Consider the following 23,208-nt stretch of genomic DNA (forward strand, 5'->3'; position numbering starts at 1 on the left):
TGAGTAAAACCCTTATTTTGTATTTGCAAACCTTACAAAAACAACTAAATCTAGTTAAACTCACACAGATACAACATTACAGGCATTTTTAGACATAATGCATGTTTGGTTTTAGAGTTATGTTTATATAACTTTCATATTTAGAAAGTTATACTGTCATATTGAATAAAAAAAACAACTAACTTGTGTCTTTGCAAACCTTACAAAATACCATTTTTCTAGTAAAACTAACTAAGATACATGCTCCAGGCATTATTAGCCATTTTGCATGTGTTGTTTGAGTTATGTTTAAATAACTGTCATATTGAGTGTGACAGTATACTGTCATAAAACCCAATTTTTGTATTTGCAACCCTGATTCTAGTAAAACTCACATATATACAATATTACAGGCAGTTTTGGACATAATGCAAGTTTGGTTTTGGAGTTATGTTTATATAACTTTCATATATAGTATGACAGCTAAACTGTTATATTGAGTAAAAAAACTAACTTGTGTTTGTCATAAAACCCAATTTTTGTATTAGCAAACCATACAACTGATTCAAATAAAACTCACATGGATTCAATATTACAGGCATTTTCAGACATTTTGCATGTTTGGTTTAGGAATTATGTTGTAATACATTTGTATTGCTTTTTTCACATTATCTCAGGATTTTTAGAACATTACTGTCGTATTGAGTAAAAAAATAATTTTTGTGTTTGCAAGCCTTAAAAAAAGCATATGTTTCCAGTAAAACTCCCAAAGATGCATTATTTCAGGCATTATTAGCCATTTTTCAGGTGTGGTTTAGGAGTTATGTTTGAATAACTGTCATATTGAGTGTGGCGTTATACTGTCATATTGAGTTAAAAAAAACTAATTTGTGTCTTTGCGAACCTTACAAAAGAAAATGTTTCTAGCAACACTCACAAAGATAATTTTTTTCACGCTATTAGACATGTTTCATGTGTATTTAGGAGTTATAATTAAATAACTTTCATATTGAGTGTTAAAGTTATAATGTCATTATGTGTAAAACCTAATTTTTGTATTTGCAAACCTTACAAAAACAATTGATTCTAGTAAAACTTACATAGATTCAATATTACAGGCATTTTTAGACAATTTACATGTTTGGTTTAAAAGTTGTGTTTGAATACATTTGTATTGCTTTTTTCGCATTATGTCAGGATTCTAAGATCATTACTTTCATATTGAGTAAAACACTACTTTTTGTTTTTGCAAACCTTACAAACTCACATAAATACATTATTACAGACATTTTTAGACATGACACATGTTTGGTTTTGGAGTTATGTTTATATAACTTTTATATTTAGTAGGACTGTTATACTGTCATATTGTATAAAAAAAACTAGCTTTTGTCTTTGATATCTTTACATAAGATCATTTTTCTAGTAAAACTAACAAAGATACATGTCTCCAGGCATTATTAGCCATTTTGCATGGGTTGTTTAGGAATTATGTTTAAATACATTTTTATTGCTTTTTTCGCATTATCTCAGGATTCTAAAATCCTTACTTTCATATTGAGGAAAAAACTACTTTTTGTTTTTGCAAACCTTACAAACTCACATAAATACATTATTATAGGCAATTTTAGACATGACACACGTTTGGTTCTGGAGTTATGTTTATATAACTTTCATATTTAGTATGACTGTTATACTGTCTTATTGAATAAAAACAACTAGCTTGTGTCTTTGCAAACTTTACAAAATATACATTTCCTAGTAAAACTAACAAAGATACATGTCTCCAGGCATTATTACCCATTTTGCCTGGGTTGTTTAGGAGTTATGTTTAAATACATTTTTATTGCTTTTTTCGCATTATCTCAGGATTCCAAGATCATTACTTTCATATTGAGTAAAAAACTACTTTTTGTTTTGGCAAACCTTACAAACGCACATAAATACATTATTACAGACATTTTTAGACATGACACATGTTTGGTTTTGGAGTTATGTTTATATAACGTTTATATTTAGTATGACTGTTATACTGTCATATTGAATAAAAAAAATTAGCTTGTGTCTTTGCAAACTTTACAAAAGATCATTTTTCTAGTAAAACTAACAAAGATACATGTCTCCAGGCATTATTACCCATTTTGCATGGGTTGTTTAGGAATTATGTTTGAATAAATTTTTATTGCTTTTTTCGCATTATCTCAGGATTTTAAGAACATTACTTTCATATTGAGTAAAAAACTACTTTTTGTTTTTGCAAACCTTACAAACTCACATAAATACATTATTACAGACATTTTTAGACATGACACATGTTTGGTTTTGGAGTTATGTTTATATAACTTTTATATTTAGTATGACTGTTATACTGTCATATTAAATAAAAAAAATTAGCTTGTGTCTTTGCAAACTTTACAAAAGATCATTTTTCTAGTAAAACTAACAAAGATACATGTCTCCAGGCATTATTACCCATTTTGCATGGGTTGTTTAGGAATTATGTTTAAATACATTTTTATTGCTTTTTTCGCATTATCTCAGGATTTTAAGAACATTACTTTCATATTGAGTAAAAAACTACTTTTTGTTTTTGCAAACCTTACAAACTCACATTAATACATTATTACAGGCATTTTTAGACATGACACACGTTTGGTTCTGGAGTTATGTTTATATAACTTTCATATTTAGTATGACTGTTATACTGTCTTATTGAATAAAAACAACTAGCTTGTGTCTTTGCAAACTTTACAAAATATACATTTCCTAGTAAAACTAACAAAGATACATGTCTCCAGGCATTATTACCCATTTTGCCTGGGTTGTTTAGGAGTTATGTTTAAATACATTTTTATTGCTTTTTTCGCATTATCTCAGGATTCCAAGATCATTACTTTCATATTGAGTAAAAAACTACTTTTTGTTTTTGCAAACCTTACAAACTCACATAAATACATTATTACTCACATAAATACATTATTACATTATTATTGCAAACTTTACAAAATATCATTTTTCTAGTAAAACTAACAAAGATACATGTCTCCAGGCATTATTACCCATTTTGCATGGGTTGTTTAGGAATTATGTTTATATACATTTTTATTGCTTTTTTTGCATTATCTCAGGATTCCAAGATCATTACTTTCATATTGAGTAACAAACTACTTTTTGTTTTTGCAAACTTTACAAACTCACATAAATACATTATTACAGACATGACACATGTTTGGTTTTGGAGTTATGTTTATATAACTTTTATATTTAGTATGACTGTTATACTGTCATATTGAATAAAAAAATTAGCTTGTGTCTTTGCAAACTTTACAAAAGATCATTTTTCTAGTAAAACTAACAAAGATACATGTCTCCAGGCATTATTACCCATTTTGCATGGGTTGTTTAGGAATTATGTTTAAATACATTTTTATTGCTTTTTTCGCAATATCTCAGGATTTTAAGAACATTACTTTCATATTGAGTAAAAAACTACTTTTTGTTTTTGCAAACCTTACAAACTCACATAAATACATTATTACAGATATTTTTAGACATGACACATGTTTGGTTTTGGAGTTATGTTTATATAACTTTTACATTTAGTATGACTGTTATACTGTCATATTGAATAAAAAAAATTAGCTTGTGTCTTTGCAAACTTTACAAAAGATCATTTTTCTAGTAAAACTAACAAAGATACATGTCTCCAGGCATTATTACCCATTTTGCATGGGTTGTTTAGGAATTATGTTTAAATACATTTTTATTGCTTTTTTCGCATTATCTCAGGATTTTAAGAACATTACTATCATATTGAGTAAAAAACTACTTTTTGTTTTTGCAAACCTTACATACTCACCTAAATACATTATTACAGATATTTTTAGACATGACACATGTTTGGTTTTGGAGTTATGTTTATATAACTTTTATATTTAGTATGACTGTTATACTGTCATGTTGAATAAAAAAAATTAGCTTGTGTCTTTGCAAACTTTACAAAAGATCATTTTTCTAGTAAAACTAACAAAGATACATGTCTCCAGGCATTATTACCCATTTTGCATGGGTTGTTTAGGAATTATGTTTAAATACATTTTTATTGCTTTTTTCGCATTATCTCAGGATTTTAAGATCATTACTTTCATATTGAGTAAAAAACTACTTTTTGTTTTTGCAAACCTTGCAAACTCACATTAATACATTATTACAGGCATTTTTAGACATGACACATGTTTGGTTTTGGAGTTATGTTTATATAACTTTCATATTTAGTATGACTGTTATACTGTCATATCGAATAAGAAAAAACTAGCTTGTGTCTTTGCAAACTTTACAAAAGATAATTTTTCTAGTAAAACTAACAAAGATACATGTCTCCAGGCATTATTACCCATTTTTCATGGGTTGTTTAGGAATTACGTTTAAATACATTTTTATTGCTTTTTTCGCATTATCTCAGGATTCTAAGATCATTACTTTCATATTGAGTAAAAAACTACTTTTTGTTTTTGCAAACCTTACAAACTCATATTAATACATTATTACAGGCATTTTTAGACATGACACATGTTTGGTTTTGGAGTTATGTTTATATAACTTTTATATTTAGTATGACTGTTATACTGTCATATTGAATAAAAAAAAACTAGCTTGTGTCTTTGCAAACTTTACAAAAGATCATTTTTCTAATAAAACTAACAAAGATACATGTCTCTAGGCATTATTACCCATTTTGCATGGGTTGTTTAGGAATTATGTTTAAATACATTTTTATTGCTTTTTTCGCATTATCTCAGGATTCCAAGATCATTACTTTCATATTGAGTAAAAAACTACTTTTTGTTTTGGCAAACCTTACAAACGCACATAAATACATTATTACAGACATTTTTAGACATGACGCATGTTTGGTTTTGGAGTTATGTTTATATAACTTTTATATTTAGTATGACTGTTATACTGTCATATTGAATAAAAAAAATTAGCTTGTGTCTTTGCAAACTTTACAAAAGATCATTTTTCTAGTAAAACTAAAAAAGATACATGTCTCCAGGCATTATTACCCATTTTGCATGGGTTGTTTAGGAATTATGTTTAAATACATTTTTATTGCTTTTTTCGCATTATCTCAGGATTTTAAGAACATTACTTTCATATTGAGTAAAAAACTACTTTTTGTTTTTGCAAACCTTACAAACTCACATAAATACATTATTACAGACATGACACATGTTTGGTTTTGGAGTTATGTTTATATAACGTTTATATTTAGTATGACTGTTATACTGTCATATTGAATAAAAAAAATTAGCTTGTGTCTTTGCAAACTTTACAAAAGATCATTTTTCTAGTAAAACTAACAAAGATACATGTCTCCAGGCATTATTACCCATTTTGCATGGGTTGTTTAGGAATTATGTTTGAATAAATTTTTATTGCTTTTTTCGCATTATGTCAGGATTTTAAGAACATTACTTTCATATTGAGTAAAAAACTACTTTTTGTTTTTGCAAACCTTACAAACTCACATAAATACATTATTACAGACATTTTTAGACATGACACATGTTTGGTTTTGGAGTTATGTTTATATAACTTTTATATTTAGTATGACTGTTATACTGTCATATTAAATAAAAAAAATTAGCTTGTGTCTTTGCAAACTTTACAAAAGATCATTTTTCTAGTAAAACTAACAAAGATACATGTCTCCAGGCATTATTACCCATTTTGCATGGGTTGTTTAGGAATTATGTTTAAATACATTTTTATTGCTTTTTTCGCATTATCTCAGGATTTTAAGAACATTACTTTCATATTGAGTAAAAAACTACTTTTTGTTTTTGCAAACCTTACAAACTCACATTAATACATTATTACAGGCATTTTTAGACATGACACACGTTTGGTTCTGGAGTTATGTTTATATAACTTTCATATTTAGTATGACTGTTATACTGTCTTATTGAATAAAAACAACTAGCTTGTGTCTTTGCAAACTTTACAAAATATACATTTCCTAGTAAAACTAACAAAGATACATGTCTCCAGGCATTATTACCCATTTTGCCTGGGTTGTTTAGGAGTTATGTTTAAATACATTTTTATTGCTTTTTTCGCATTATCTCAGGATTCCAAGATCATTACTTTCATATTGAGTAAAAAACTACTTTTTGTTTTTGCAAACCTTACAAACTCACATAAATACATTATTACTCACATAAATACATTATTACATTATTATTGCAAACTTTACAAAATATCATTTTTCTAGTAAAACTAACAAAGATACATGTCTCCAGGCATTATTACCCATTTTGCATGGGTTGTTTAGGAATTATGTTTATATACATTTTTATTGCTTTTTTTGCATTATCTCAGGATTCCAAGATCATTACTTTCATATTGAGTAACAAACTACTTTTTGTTTTTGCAAACTTTACAAACTCACATAAATACATTATTACAGACATGACACATGTTTGGTTTTGGAGTTATGTTTATATAACTTTTATATTTAGTATGACTGTTATACTGTCATATTGAATAAAAAAATTAGCTTGTGTCTTTGCAAACTTTACAAAAGATCATTTTTCTAGTAAAACTAACAAAGATACATGTCTCCAGGCATTATTACCCATTTTGCATGGGTTGTTTAGGAATTATGTTTAAATACATTTTTATTGCTTTTTTCGCAATATCTCAGGATTTTAAGAACATTACTTTGATATTGAGTAAAAAACTACTTTTTGTTTTTGCAAACCTTACAAACTCACATAAATACATTATTACAGATATTTTTAGACATGACACATGTTTGGTTTTGGAGTTATGTTTATATAACTTTTACATTTAGTATGACTGTTATACTGTCATATTGAATAAAAAAAATTAGCTTGTGTCTTTGCAAACTTTACAAAAGATCATTTTTCTAGTAAAACTAACAAAGATACATGTCTCCAGGCATTATTACCCATTTTGCATGGGTTGTTTAGGAATTATGTTTAAATACATTTTTATTGCTTTTTTCGCATTATCTCAGGATTTTAAGAACATTACTATCATATTGAGTAAAAAACTACTTTTTGTTTTTGCAAACCTTACATACTCACATAAATACATTATTACAGATATTTTTAGACATGACACATGTTTGGTTTTGGAGTTATGTTTATATAACTTTTATATTTAGTATGACTGTTATACTGTCATGTTGAATAAAAAAAATTAGCTTGTGTCTTTGCAAACTTTACAAAAGATCATTTTTCTAGTAAAACTAACAAAGATACATGTCTCCAGGCATTATTACCCATTTTGCATGGGTTGTTTAGGAATTATGTTTAAATACATTTTTATTGCTTTTTTCGCATTATCTCAGGATTTTAAGATCATTACTTTCATATTGAGTAAAAACTACTTTTTGTTTTTGCAAACCTTGCAAACTCACATTAATACATTATTACAGGCATTTTTAGACATGACACATGTTTGGTTTTGGAGTTATGTTTATATAACTTTCATATTTAGTATGACTGTTATACTGTCATATCGAATAAGAAAAAACTAGCTTGTGTCTTTGCAAACTTTACAAAAGATAATTTTTCTAGTAAAACTAACAAAGATACATGTCTCCAGGCATTATTACCCATTTTTCATGGGTTGTTTAGGAATTACGTTTAAATACATTTTTATTGCTTTTTTCGCATTATCTCAGGATTCTAAGATCATTACTTTCATATTGAGTAAAAAACTACTTTTTGTTTTTGCAAACCTTACAAACTCATATTAATACATTATTACAGGCATTTTTAGACATGACACATGTTTGGTTTTGGAGTTATGTTTATATAACTTTTATATTTAGTATGACTGTTATACTGTCATATTGAATAAAAAAAAACTAGCTTGTGTCTTTGCAAACTTTACAAAAGATCATTTTTCTAATAAAACTAACAAAGATACATGTCTCTAGGCATTATTACCCATTTTGCATGGGTTGTTTAGGAATTATGTTTAAATACATTTTTATTGCTTTTTTCGCATTATCTCAGGATTCCAAGATCATTACTTTCATATTGAGTAAAAAACTACTTTTTGTTTTGGCAAACCTTACAAACGCACATAAATACATTATTACAGACATTTTTAGACATGACGCATGTTTGGTTTTGGAGTTATGTTTATATAACTTTTATATTTAGTATGACTGTTATACTGTCATATTGAATAAAAAAAATTAGCTTGTGTCTTTGCAAACTTTACAAAAGATCATTTTTCTAGTAAAACTAAAAAAGATACATGTCTCCAGGCATTATTACCCATTTTGCATGGGTTGTTTAGGAATTATGTTTAAATACATTTTTATTGCTTTTTTTGCATTATCTCAGGATTTTAAGAACATTACTTTCATATTGAGTAAAAAACTACTTTTTGTTTTTGCAAACCTTACAAACTCACATAAATACATTATTACAGACATGACACATGTTTGGTTTTGGAGTTATGTTTATATAACGTTTATATTTAGTATGACTGTTATACTGTCATATTGAATAAAAAAAATTAGCTTGTGTCTTTGCAAACTTTACAAAAGATCATTTTTCTAGTAAAACTAACAAAGATACATGTCTCCAGGCATTATTACCCATTTTGCATGGGTTGTTTAGGAATTATGTTTGAATAAATTTTTATTGCTTTTTTCGCATTATGTCAGGATTTTAAGAACATTACTTTCATATTGAGTAAAAAACTACTTTTTGTTTTTGCAAACCTTACAAACTCACATAAATACATTATTACAGACATTTTTAGACATGACACATGTTTGGTTTTGGAGTTATGTTTATATAACTTTTATATTTAGTATGACTGTTATACTGTCATATTAAATAAAAAAAATTAGCTTGTGTCTTTGCAAACTTTACAAAAGATCATTTTTCTAGTAAAACTAACAAAGATACATGTCTCCAGGCATTATTACCCATTTTGCATGGGTTGTTTAGGAATTATGTTTAAATACATTTTTATTGCTTTTTTCGCATTATCTCAGGATTTTAAGAACATTACTTTCATATTGAGTAAAAAACTACTTTTTGTTTTTGCAAACCTTACAAACTCACATTAATACATTATTACAGGCATTTTTAGACATGACACACGTTTGGTTCTGGAGTTATGTTTATATAACTTTCATATTTAGTATGACTGTTATACTGTCTTATTGAATAAAAACAACTAGCTTGTGTCTTTGCAAACTTTACAAAATATACATTTCCTAGTAAAACTAACAAAGATACATGTCTCCAGGCATTATTACCCATTTTGCCTGGGTTGTTTAGGAGTTATGTTTAAATACATTTTTATTGCTTTTTTCGCATTATCTCAGGATTCCAAGATCATTACTTTCATATTGAGTAAAAAACTACTTTTTGTTTTTGCAAACCTTACAAACTCACATAAATACATTATTACTCACATAAATACATTATTACATTATTATTGCAAACTTTACAAAATATCATTTTTCTAGTAAAACTAACAAAGATACATGTCTCCAGGCATTATTACCCATTTTGCATGGGTTGTTTAGGAATTATGTTTATATACATTTTTATTGCTTTTTTTGCATTATCTCAGGATTCCAAGATCATTACTTTCATATTGAGTAACAAACTACTTTTTGTTTTTGCAAACTTTACAAACTCACATAAATACATTATTACAGACATGACACATGTTTGGTTTTGGAGTTATGTTTATATAACTTTTATATTTAGTATGACTGTTATACTGTCATATTGAATAAAAAAATTAGCTTGTGTCTTTGCAAACTTTACAAAAGATCATTTTTCTAGTAAAACTAACAAAGATACATGTCTCCAGGCATTATTACCCATTTTGCATGGGTTGTTTAGGAATTATGTTTAAATACATTTTTATTGCTTTTTTCGCAATATCTCAGGATTTTAAGAACATTACTTTCATATTGAGTAAAAAACTACTTTTTGTTTTTGCAAACCTTACAAACTCACATAAATACATTATTACAGATATTTTTAGACATGACACATGTTTGGTTTTGGAGTTATGTTTATATAACTTTTACATTTAGTATGACTGTTATACTGTCATATTGAATAAAAAAAATTAGCTTGTGTCTTTGCAAACTTTACAAAAGATCATTTTTCTAGTAAAACTAACAAAGATACATGTCTCCAGGCATTATTACCCATTTTGCATGGGTTGTTTAGGAATTATGTTTAAATACATTTTTATTGCTTTTTTCGCATTATCTCAGGATTTTAAGAACATTACTATCATATTGAGTAAAAAACTACTTTTTGTTTTTGCAAACCTTACATACTCACATAAATACATTATTACAGATATTTTTAGACATGACACATGTTTGGTTTTGGAGTTATGTTTATATAACTTTTATATTTAGTATGACTGTTATACTGTCATGTTGAATAAAAAAAATTAGCTTGTGTCTTTGCAAACTTTACAAAAGATCATTTTTCTAGTAAAACTAACAAAGATACATGTCTCCAGGCATTATTACCCATTTTGCATGGGTTGTTTAGGAATTATGTTTAAATACATTTTTATTGCTTTTTTCGCATTATCTCAGGATTTTAAGATCATTACTTTCATATTGAGTAAAAAACTACTTTTTGTTTTTGCAAACCTTGCAAACTCACATTAATACATTATTACAGGCATTTTTAGACATGACACATGTTTGGTTTTGGAGTTATGTTTATATAACTTTCATATTTAGTATGACTGTTATACTGTCATATCGAATAAGAAAAAACTAGCTTGTGTCTTTGCAAACTTTACAAAAGATAATTTTTCTAGTAAAACTAACAAAGATACATGTCTCCAGGCATTATTACCCATTTTTCATGGGTTGTTTAGGAATTACGTTTAAATACATTTTTATTGCTTTTTTCGCATTATCTCAGGATTCTAAGATCATTACTTTCATATTGAGTAAAAAACTACTTTTTGTTTTTGCAAACCTTACAAACTCATATTAATACATTATTACAGGCATTTTTAGACATGACACATGTTTGGTTTTGGAGTTATGTTTATATAACTTTTATATTTAGTATGACTGTTATACTGTCATATTGAATAAAAAAAAACTAGCTTGTGTCTTTGCAAACTTTACAAAAGATCATTTTTCTAATAAAACTAACAAAGATACATGTCTCTAGGCATTATTACCCATTTTGCATGGGTTGTTTAGGAATTATGTTTAAATACATTTTTATTGCTTTTTTCGCATTATCTCAGGATTCCAAGATCATTACTTTCATATTGAGTAAAAAACTACTTTTTGTTTTGGCAAACCTTACAAACGCACATAAATACATTATTACAGACATTTTTAGACATGACGCATGTTTGGTTTTGGAGTTATGTTTATATAACTTTTATATTTAGTATGACTGTTATACTGTCATATTGAATAAAAAAAATTAGCTTGTGTCTTTGCAAACTTTACAAAAGATCATTTTTCTAGTAAAACTAAAAAAGATACATGTCTCCAGGCATTATTACCCATTTTGCATGGGTTGTTTAGGAATTATGTTTAAATACATTTTTATTGCTTTTTTCGCATTATCTCAGGATTTTAAGAACATTACTTTCATATTGAGTAAAAAACTACTTTTTGTTTTTGCAAACCTTACAAACTCACATAAATACATTATTACAGACATGACACATGTTTGGTTTTGGAGTTATGTTTATATAACGTTTATATTTAGTATGACTGTTATACTGTCATATTGAATAAAAAAAATTAGCTTGTGTCTTTGCAAACTTTACAAAAGATCATTTTTCTAGTAAAACTAACAAAGATACATGTCTCCAGGCATTATTACCCATTTTGCATGGGTTGTTTAGGAATTATGTTTGAATAAATTTTTATTGCTTTTTTCGCATTATCTCAGGATTTTAAGAACATTACTTTCATATTGAGTAAAAAACTACTTTTTGTTTTTGCAAACCTTACAAACTCACATAAATACATTATTACAGACATTTTTAGACATGACACATGTTTGGTTTTGGAGTTATGTTTATATAACTTTTATATTTAGTATGACTGTTATACTGTCATATTAAATAAAAAAAATTAGCTTGTGTCTTTGCAAACTTTACAAAAGATCATTTTTCTAGTAAAACTAACAAAGATACATGTCTCCAGGCATTATTACCCATTTTGCATGGGTTGTTTAGGAATTATGTTTAAATACATTTTTATTGCTTTTTTCGCATTATCTCAGGATTTTAAGAACATTACTTTCATATTGAGTAAAAAACTACTTTTTGTTTTTGCAAACCTTACAAACTCACATTAATACATTATTACAGGCATTTTTAGACATGACACACGTTTGGTTCTGGAGTTATGTTTATATAACTTTCATATTTAGTATGACTGTTATACTGTCTTATTGAATAAAAACAACTAGCTTGTGTCTTTGCAAACTTTACAAAATATACATTTCCTAGTAAAACTAACAAAGATACATGTCTCCAGGCATTATTACCCATTTTGCCTGGGTTGTTTAGGAGTTATGTTTAAATACATTTTTATTGCTTTTTTCGCATTATCTCAGGATTCCAAGATCATTACTTTCATATTGAGTAAAAAACTACTTTTTGTTTTTGCAAACCTTACAAACTCACATAAATACATTATTACTCACATAAATACATTATTACATTATTATTGCAAACTTTACAAAATATCATTTTTCTAGTAAAACTAACAAAGATACATGTCTCCAGGCATTATTACCCATTTTGCATGGGTTGTTTAGGAATTATGTTTATATACATTTTTATTGCTTTTTTTGCATTATCTCAGGATTCCAAGATCATTACTTTCATATTGAGTAACAAACTACTTTTTGTTTTTGCAAACCTTACAAACTCACATAAATACATTATTACAGACATGACACATGTTTGGTTTTGGAGTTATGTTTATATAACTTTTATATTTAGTATGACTGTTATACTGTCATATTGAATAAAAAAATTAGCTTGTGTCTTTGCAAACTTTACAAAAGATCATTTTTCTAGTAAAACTAACAAAGATACATGTCTCCAGGCATTATTACCCATTTTGCATGGGTTGTTTAGGAATTATGTTTAAATACATTTTTATTGCTTTTTTCGCAATATCTCAGGATTTTAAGAACATTACTTTCATATTGAGTAAAAAACTACTTTTTGTTTTTGCAAACCTTACAAACTCACATAAATACATTATTACAGATATTTTTAGACATGACACATGTTTGGTTTTGGAGTTATGTTTATATAACTTTTACATTTAGTATGACTGTTATACTGTCATATTGAATAAAAAAAATTAGCTTGTGTCTTTGCAAACTTTACAAAAGATCATTTTTCTAGTAAAACTAACAAAGATACATGTCTCCAGGCATTATTACCCATTTTGCATGGGTTGTTTAGGAATTATGTTTAAATACATTTTTATTGCTTTTTTCGCATTATCTCAGGATTTTAAGAACATTACTATCATATTGAGTAAAAAACTACTTTTTGTTTTTGCAAACCTTACATACTCACATAAATACATTATTACAGATATTTTTAGACATGACACATGTTTGGTTTTGGAGTTATGTTTATATAACTTTTATATTTAGTATGACTGTTATACTGTCATATTGAATAAAAAAAATTAGCTTGTGTCTTTGCAAACTTTACAAAAGATCATTTTTCTAGTAAAACTAACAAAGATACATGTCTCCAGGCATTATTACCCATTTTGCATGGGTTGTTTAGGAATTATGTTTAAATACATTTTTATTGCTTTTTTCGCATTATCCCAGGATTTTAAGATCATTACTTTCATATTGAGTAAAAAACTACTTTTTGTTTTGCAAACCTTACAAACTCACATAAATACATTATTACAGGCATTTTTAGACAAAACACATGTTTGGTTTTGGAGATATGTTTTGATAACTTTCATATTTAGTAGGACTGTTATACTGTCATATTTAATTTTAAAAAACTAGCTTGTGTCTTTGCGAACTTTACAAAACATCATTTTTCTAGTAAAACTAACAAAGATACATGTGTCCAGGCATTATTACCCATTTTGCATGGGTTGTTTAGGAATTATGTTTAAATACATTGTTATTGGTTTTTTAGCATTATCTCAGGATTCTAAGATCATTACTTTCATATTGAGTAAAAAACTACTTTTTGTTTTTGCAAACCTTACAAACTCAAATTAATACATTATTACAGGCATTTTTAGACATGACACATGTTTGGTTTTGGAGTTATGTTTATATAACTTTTATATTTAGTATGACTGTTATACTGTCATATTGAATAAAAAAAAAACTAGCTTGTGTCTTTGCAAACTTTACAAAAGATAATTTTTCTAATAAAACTAACAAAGATACATGTCTCTAGGCATTATTACCCATTTTGCATGGGTTGTTTAGGAATTATGTTTGAATACATTTTTATTGCTTTTTTCGCATTATCTCAGGATTCTAAAATCCTTACTTTCATATTGAGGAAAAAACTACTTTTTGTTTTTGCAAACCTTACAAACTCACATAAATACATTATTACAGGCATTTTTAGACATGACACATGTTTGGTTTTGGAGTTATGTTTATATAACTTTTATATTTAAAATGACTGTTATACTGTCATATTGAATTAAAAAAAACTAGCTTGTGTCTTTGCAAACTTTACAAAAGATCATTTTTCTAGTAAAACTAACAAAGATACATGTCTCCAGGCATTATTACCCATTTTGCATGGGTTGTTTAGGAATTATGTTTAAATACATTTTTATTGCTTTTTTCGCATTATCTCAGGATTCTAAGATCATTACTTTCATATTGAGTAAAAAACTACTTTTTGTTTTTGCAAACCTTACAAACTCACATAAATACATTATCACAGGCATTTTTAGACATAACACATGTTTGGTTTTGAAGTTATGTTTTGAAAACTTTCATATTTAGTAGGACTGTTATACTGTCATATTGTATAAAAAAAACTAGCTTTTGTCTTTGATATCTTTACATAAGATCATTTTTCTAGTAAAACTAACAAAGATACATGTCTCCAGGCATTATTAGCCATTTTGCATGGGTTGTTTAGGAATTATGTTTAAATACATTTTTATTGCTTTTTTCGCATTATCTCAGGATTCTAAAATCCTTACTTTCATATTGAGGAAAAAACTACTTTTTGTTTTTGCAAACCTTACAAACTCACATAAATACATTATTATAGGCAATTTTAGACATGACACACGTTTGGTTCTGGAGTTATGTTTATATAACTTTCATATTTAGTATGACTGTTATACTGTCTTATTGAATAAAAACAACTAGCTTGTGTCTTTGCAAACTTTACAAAATATACATTTCCTAGTAAAACTAACAAAGATACATGTCTCCAGGCATTATTACCCATTTTGCCTGGGTTGTTTAGGAGTTATGTTTAAATACATTTTTATTGCTTTTTTCGCATTATCTCAGGATTCCAAGATCATTACTTTCATATTGAGTAAAAAGCTACTTTTTGTTTTGGCAAACCTTACAAACGCACATAAATGCATTATTACAGACATTTTTAGACATGACACATGTTTGGTTTTGGAGTTATGTTTATATAACTTTTATATTCAGTATGACTGTTATACTGTCATATTGAATAAAAAAAATTAGCTTGTGTCTTTGCAAACTTTACAAAATATCATTTTTCTAGTAAAACTAACAAAGATACATGTCTCCAGGCATTATTACCCATTTTGCATGGGTTGTTTAGGAATTATGTTTAAATACATTTTTATTGCTTTTTTCGCATTATCTCAGGATTTTAAGAACATTACTTTCATATTGAGTAAAAAACTACTTTTTGTTTTTGCAAACCTTACAAACTCACATAAATACATTATTACAGACATTTTTAGACATGACACATGTTTGGTTTTGGAGTTATGTTTATATAACTTTTTTATTTAGTTTGACTGTTATACTGTCATATTGAATAAAAAAAATTAGCTTGTGTCTTTGCAAACTTTACAAAAGATCATTTTTGTAGTAAAACTAACAAAGATACATGTCTCCAGGCATTATTACCCATTTTGCATGGGTTGTTTAGGAATTATGTTTAAATACATTTTTATTGCTTTTTTCGCATTATCTCAGGATTTTAAGATCATTACTTTCATATTGAGTAAAAAACTACTTTTTGTTTTTGCAAACCTTACAAACTCACATTAATACATTATTACAGGCATTTTTAGAAATGACACATGTTTGGTTTTGGAGTTATGTTTATATAACTTTCATATTTAGTATGACTGTTATACTGTCATATTGAATAAAAAAAAAGTAACTTGTGTCTTTGCAAACTTTACAAAAGATCATTTTTCTAGTAAAACTAACAAAGATACATGTCTCCAGGAATTATTACCCATTTTGCATGGGTTGTTTAGGAATTAAGTTTAAATACATTTTTATTGCTTTTTTCGCATTATCTCAGGATTCTAAGATCATTACTTTCATATTGAGTAAAAAACTACTTTTTGTTTTTGCAAACCTTACAAACTCACATTAATACATTATTACAGGCATTTTTAGACATGACACACGTTTGGTTCTGGAGTTATGTTTATATAACTTTCATATTTAGTATGACTGTTATACTGTCTTATTGAATAAAAACAACTAGCTTGTGTCTTTGCAAACTTTACAAAATATACATTTCCTAGTAAAACTAACAAAGATACATGTCTCCAGGCATTATTACCCATTTTGCCTGGGTTGTTTAGGAGTTATGTTTAAATACATTTTTATTGCTTTTTTCGCATTATCTCAGGATTCCAAGATCATTACTTTCATATTGAGTAAAAAACTACTTTTTGTTTTTGCAAACCTTACAAACTCACATAAATACATTATTACAGACATTTTTAGACATGACACATGTTTGGTTTTGGAGTTATGTTTATATAACTTTTATATTTAGTATGACTGTTATACTGTCATATTGAATAAAAAAAATTAGCTTGTGTCTTTGCAAACTTTACAAAATATCATTTTTCTAGTAAAACTAACAAAGATACATGTCTCCAGGCATTATTACCCATTTTGCATGGGTTGTTTAGGAGTTATGTTTAAATACATTTGTATTGCTTTTTTCGCATTATCTCAGGATTCCAAGATCATTACTTTCATATTGAGTAAAAAACTACTTTTTGTTTTTGCAAACCTTACAAACTCACATAAATACATTATTACAGACATTTATAGACATGACACATGTTTGGTTTTGGAGTTATGTTTATATAACTTTTATATTTAGTATGACTGTTATACTGTCATATTGAATAAAAAAATTAGCTTGTGTCTTTGCAAACATTACAAAAGATCATTTTTCTAGTAAAACTAACAAAGATACATGTCTCCAGGCATTATTACCCATTTTGCATGGGTTGTTTAGGAATTATGTTTAAATACATTTTTATTGCTTTTTTCGCAATATCTCAGGATTTTAAGAACATTACTTTCATATTGAGTAAAAAACTACTTTTTGTTTTTGCAAACCTTACAAACTCACATAAATACATTATTACAGATATTTTTAGACATGACACATGTTTGGTTTTGGAGTTATGTTTATATAACTTTTACATTTAGTATGACTGTTATACTGTCATATTGAATAAAAAAAATTAGCTTGTGTCTTTGCAAACTTTACAAAAGATCATTTTTCTAGTAAAACTAACAAAGATACATGTCTCCAGGCATTATTACCCATTTTGCATGGGTTGTTTAGGAATTATGTTTAAATACATTTTTATTGCTTTTTTCGCATTATCTCAGGATTTTAAGAACATTACTATCATATTGAGTAAAAAACTACTTTTTGTTTTTGCAAACCTTACATACTCACATAAATACATTATTACAGATATTTTTAGACATGACACATGTTTGGTTTTGGAGTTATGTTTATATAACTTTTATATTTAGTATGACTGTTATACTGTCATATTGAATAAAAAAAATTAGCTTGTGTCTTTGCAAACTTTACAAAAGATCATTTTTCTAGTAAAACTAACAAAGATACATGTCTCCAGGCATTATTACCCATTTTGCATGGGTTGTTTAGGAATTATGTTTAAATACATTTTTATTGCTTTTTTCGCATTATCTCAGGATTTTAAGATCATTACTTTCATATTGAGTAAAAAACTACTTTTTGTTTTTGCAAACCTTACAAACTCATATAAATACATTATTACAGGCATTTTTAGACATGACACATGTTTGGTTTTGGAGTTATGTTTATATAACTTTCATATTTAGTATGATTGTTATACTGTCATATTGAATTAAAAAAAACTAGCTTGTGTCTTTGCAAACATTACAAAAGATCATTTTTCTAGTAAAACTAACAAAGATACATGTCTCCAGGCATTATTACCCATTTTGCATGGGTTGTTTAGGAGTTATGTTTAAAGACATTTTTATTGCTTTTTTCGCATTATCTCAGGATTCTAAGATCATTACTTTCATATTGAGTAAAAAACTACTTTTTGGTTTTGCAAACCTTACAAACTCACATAAATACATTATTACAGGCATTTTTAGACATGACACATGTTTGGTTTTGGAGTTATGTTTATATAACTTTTATATTTAATATGACTGTTATACTGTCATATTGAATTAAAAAAAATAGCTTGTGTCTTTGCAAACTTTACAAAATATCATTTTTCTAGTAAAACTAACAAAGATACATGTCTCCAGGCATTATTAGCCATTTTGCATGTGTTGTTTAGGAATTATGTTTAAAGACATTTTTATTGCTTTTTTCGCATTATCTCAGGATTCTAAGATCATTACTTTCATATTGAGTAAAAAACTACTTTTTGTTTTTGCAAACCTTACAAACTCACATTAATACATTAATACAGGCATTTTTAGACATGACACATGTTTGGTTTTGGAGATATGTTTATATAACTTTCATATTTAATATGACTATTTATACTGTCATATTGAATAAAAAAAAACTGGCTTGTGTCTTTGCAAACTTTACAAAAGATCATTTTTCCAGTAAAACTAACAAAGATACATGTTTCCAGGCATTATTAGCCATTTTGCATATGTTGTTTAGGAGTAATGTTTAAATACATTTTTATTGCTTTTTCGCATTATCTCAGGATTTTAAGAACATTACAGTCATATTGAGTAAAAAAAACTACTGTTTGTGTTTGCAAGATTTAAAAAAGCATGTGTTTCGAGTAAAACGGCCAAGGATGCATTATTTCAGGCATTATTAGCCATTTTTCATGTGTGGTTTGAGTTATGGTTAAATAACTGTCATATACTGTCAGTTATGACATAGTAAGTAAAACCTAATTTATGTATTTGCAAACCTTACAAAATCATTTAAATCTAGTAAAATGCACATGGATTCAATATTACAGACATTTTTAGACATTTTGCATATTTGGTTTAGGAATTATGTTGGAATCATTTTTTTAATTTGTTCGTATTTTCTCAGAATTTTAGAACATTACTGTCATATTGAGTAAAGAAATAATTTTTGTGTTTGCAAGCCTTAAAAAAGCATATGTTTCGAGTAAAACTTACAAGAATGCATTATTTCAGGCATTGTTAATCATTTTTCATGTGTAGTTTAAGAGTTATGTTTAAATAACTGTCATATTGAGTGTGGCAGTTATACTGTCATATTGAGAGAAAAAAACTAACCTGTCTTTGCAAACCTTACAAAAGAAAATGTTTCTAGTAACACTCACAAAGATAATTTTTTTCACGCATGTTTCATGTGTGGTTAGGAGTTATAAATAAATAATTGTCATATTGAGTGTTACAGTTTTAATGTCATTATGTGTAAAACCTAATTTTTGTATTTGCAAACCTTACAAAAACAATTGATTCTAGTAAAACTTATATAGATTCAATATTACAGGCATTTTTAGACATTTTACATGTTTGGTTTAAAATTTGTGTTTGAATACATTTGTATTGCTTTTTTCGCATTATCTCAGGATTCTAAGAACATTACTTTCATATTGAGTAAAAAACTACTTTTTGTTTTTGCAAACCTTACAAACTCACATAAATACATTATTACAGGCATTTTTAGACATGACACATGTTTGGTTTTGGAGTTATGTTTATATAACTTTCATATTTAGTATGACTGTTGTACTGTCATATTGAATAAAAAAAACTAGGTTGTGTCTTTGATATCTTTACAAAAGATCATTTTTTTAAACTAACAACGTTACATGTCTCCCTAGGCATTATTAGCCATTTTGCATGTGTTGTTTAGGAGTTAGGTTTATATACATTTTTATTGCTTTTTTCCCATTATCTCAGGGTTCTAAGAACATTACAGTCAAGTAAAAAACTACTTTCTGTGTTTGCAAAATGTAAAACTCAGTAAAACTCCCAATGATTCATTATTTCAGGCATTATTAGCCATTTTTTTGTGTAGTTTATGAGTTATGTTTAAATAACTGTCATATTCAGTGTGATTTTGTCATTGTGAGTAAAACCTAATTTTTGTATTTGCAAACCTTACAAAAACAACCGATTCTAGGAAAACTCACATTGATACAATATTACAGGCATGTTTGGACATATTGCATGTTTGGTTTTGGAGTTATATTTATATAACCTGCTTTCTGAGCCGCCACCTTTGTGGTTTGCGTGTCCCACTGATCCAGGAACTTCTATGGTCTCCCAAGACAAACAGGTCCTAGGTGAGGGATCAGACAAAGAGCAGCTCAAAGACCTTTATTAAAAGTACAATTGAGGACCTAGATTTTTTCTTGCCCGGACGCAGGTCACCGTGGCTCCCCTGTGGAGCCAGGCCCAGAGGTGTGGCACGATGGCGATTGACGGGCCAGTCCCCATGGGGCCCAGCCGTGCTCAGCTCGAAGAGGCAACATGGATCCCCCCTCCAGGGCTCACCACTCATGGGCTGGGTCATAGAGGGTGCAGTGTGAGCTGGGCGGCAGCCGAAGGCAGGGCACTTGGTGGTCCGATTATCGGCTACATAAGCTCGCTCTTGGGACATGGAACGTCACCTCGCTGGGAGGGAAGGAGCCTGAGCTGGTGCATGAGGTGGAGACGTTCCCGGCTAGATATAGTTGGACTCACAGCAAGGGCTCTGGAACCTGTTCTCTCAGAGGGGCTGGACTGAGCTGAACTTTCATTACTTGCAACGCCAGAGTGGAAGAGATTCCACACTGGCGTTGCAACTAATGAGAGGCTGGGGTGGCAATTCTTGTTGCCCCCCGGCTCAAAGCCTGCACGTTGGACTTTAAACCCAATAGACGAGATGGTAGCTTCCTTCAGCCTTCGGGTTGGGTGACGGGTCCTGATTGTTGTTTGTGTTTACACACCAAACAGCAGCTCAGAGTACCAACTCTTTTTGGATTCCCTTGAGGGAGTACTGGAGAGTGCTCCCGCGGGTGATTCCCTTGTTCTGCTGGTGGACTTCAACGCTATGTTGGCAACGACAGTGAAACCTGGAGAGTCGTGATTGGGAAAAATGGCCACCCGGATCTGAACCCAAGTGGTGTTTTGTTATTGGACTTTTGTGCTTGTCACGGATTGTCCATAACAAACACAATGTTCAAACATAAAGATGTCCATATGTGCACTTGGCACAAGGACACCCTCGGCCGCATGATTGACTTTGTAGTTGTGTCATGGGATTTGCGGCCTCATGTTTTGGACACTCGGTGAAGAGAGGGGCAGAGCTTTCTACCAACCACCACCTGGTGGTGAGCTGGCTCCGATGGTAGGGGAGGATGCCGGTCAGACCTGGCAGGCCCAAACGCATTGTAAGGGTCTGCTGGGAACACCTAGCAGAGTCTCCTGAAGAACTTTGAACATGTCCGGAAGAACTTTGAACATGTCACGAGGGAGGTGCTGGACATTGAGTCTGAGTGGACCATGTTCCGTTCCTCTCTTGTTGAGCCAGCTGATTGAAGCTGTGGCCGCAAGGTGTTTGGTGCCTGTCGTGGCGGTAATCCACCAGCAGTGAGGGATGCTGTCAAGCTGAAGAAAGAGCCACCGGGTCCTTTTGGCTCATGGGACTCCAGAGGCAGTGGGCATACCGACAGGCCAAGCGAGACCTCCTCAGTCCCACCAACACGTCTTCCTATGAGGAAACAGTGCCTGGGAAGTCTGTGGTGGGCTCTCCTATTTCTGGGGCTGAGGTTGCCAAGGTAGTTAAAAAGCTCCTCGGTGGCAAGGCCCCGGGGGTATGAGCTCCGTCCGGAGTTCCTTAAGGCTCTGGATGCTGTGGGGCAGTCTTGGTTGACAAGACTCTGCAACATTGCGTCTACATCGGGGGCAGTACCTCTGGATTGGCAGACCGGGGTGGTGGTTCCTCTCTTTAAGAAGGGGACCGGAGGGTGTGTTCCAAATATCGTAGATCACACTCCTCAGCCTTCCCGGTAAGGTCTATTCATGTGTAATGGAGAGGAGGAACCTCGGATCCAGGACGAACAGTGTGGTTTTCGTCCTGGTCGTGGAACGGTAGACCAGCTCTATACTCTCGGCAGGGTCCTTGAGTGTGCATGAGTCTACATAAGTTTTGTGGACTTGGAGAAGACATTCGACCTTGGTCCCCGGTAAATCCTGTGGGGAGTGCTCAGAGAGTATGGAGTATCGGCATGTCTGATTGTGGCGGGTGTCTCCCTGTATGATCAGTGTCAGAGCTTGGTCCGCATTGCCGGCAGTATGTCGGACCCCTTTCCAGTGAGGGTTGGACTCCGCCAAGGCTGCCCTTTGTCACCGATTCTGTTCATAACTTTAATGGACAGAATATCTAGGCGCAGTCATGGCTTTGAGGATCCCCTCAACGCCATGACTGCGCCTGGTTTGGTGGCTGCAGGATTAGGTCTCTGCTTTTTGCAGATGATGTGGTCCTGATGGCTTCAACTGGCCAAGATCTTCAGCTTTCATTGGATCGGTTCGCAGTGAAGCGACTGGAATGAGAATCAGCACCTCCAAGTCCGAGTCCATGGTTCTCGCCCGGGAAAGGGTGGAGTGCCATCTCTAGGTTGGGAAAGAGATCTTGCCCCAAGTGAAGGAGTTCAAGTACCTAGGAGTCTTGTTCACGAGTGAGGAT

The sequence above is a fragment of the Entelurus aequoreus genome, linkage group LG04 (assembly GCF_033978785.1).
Source record: "Entelurus aequoreus isolate RoL-2023_Sb linkage group LG04, RoL_Eaeq_v1.1, whole genome shotgun sequence".
NCBI classification, from domain to species: Eukaryota; Metazoa; Chordata; class Actinopteri; order Syngnathiformes; family Syngnathidae; genus Entelurus; species Entelurus aequoreus.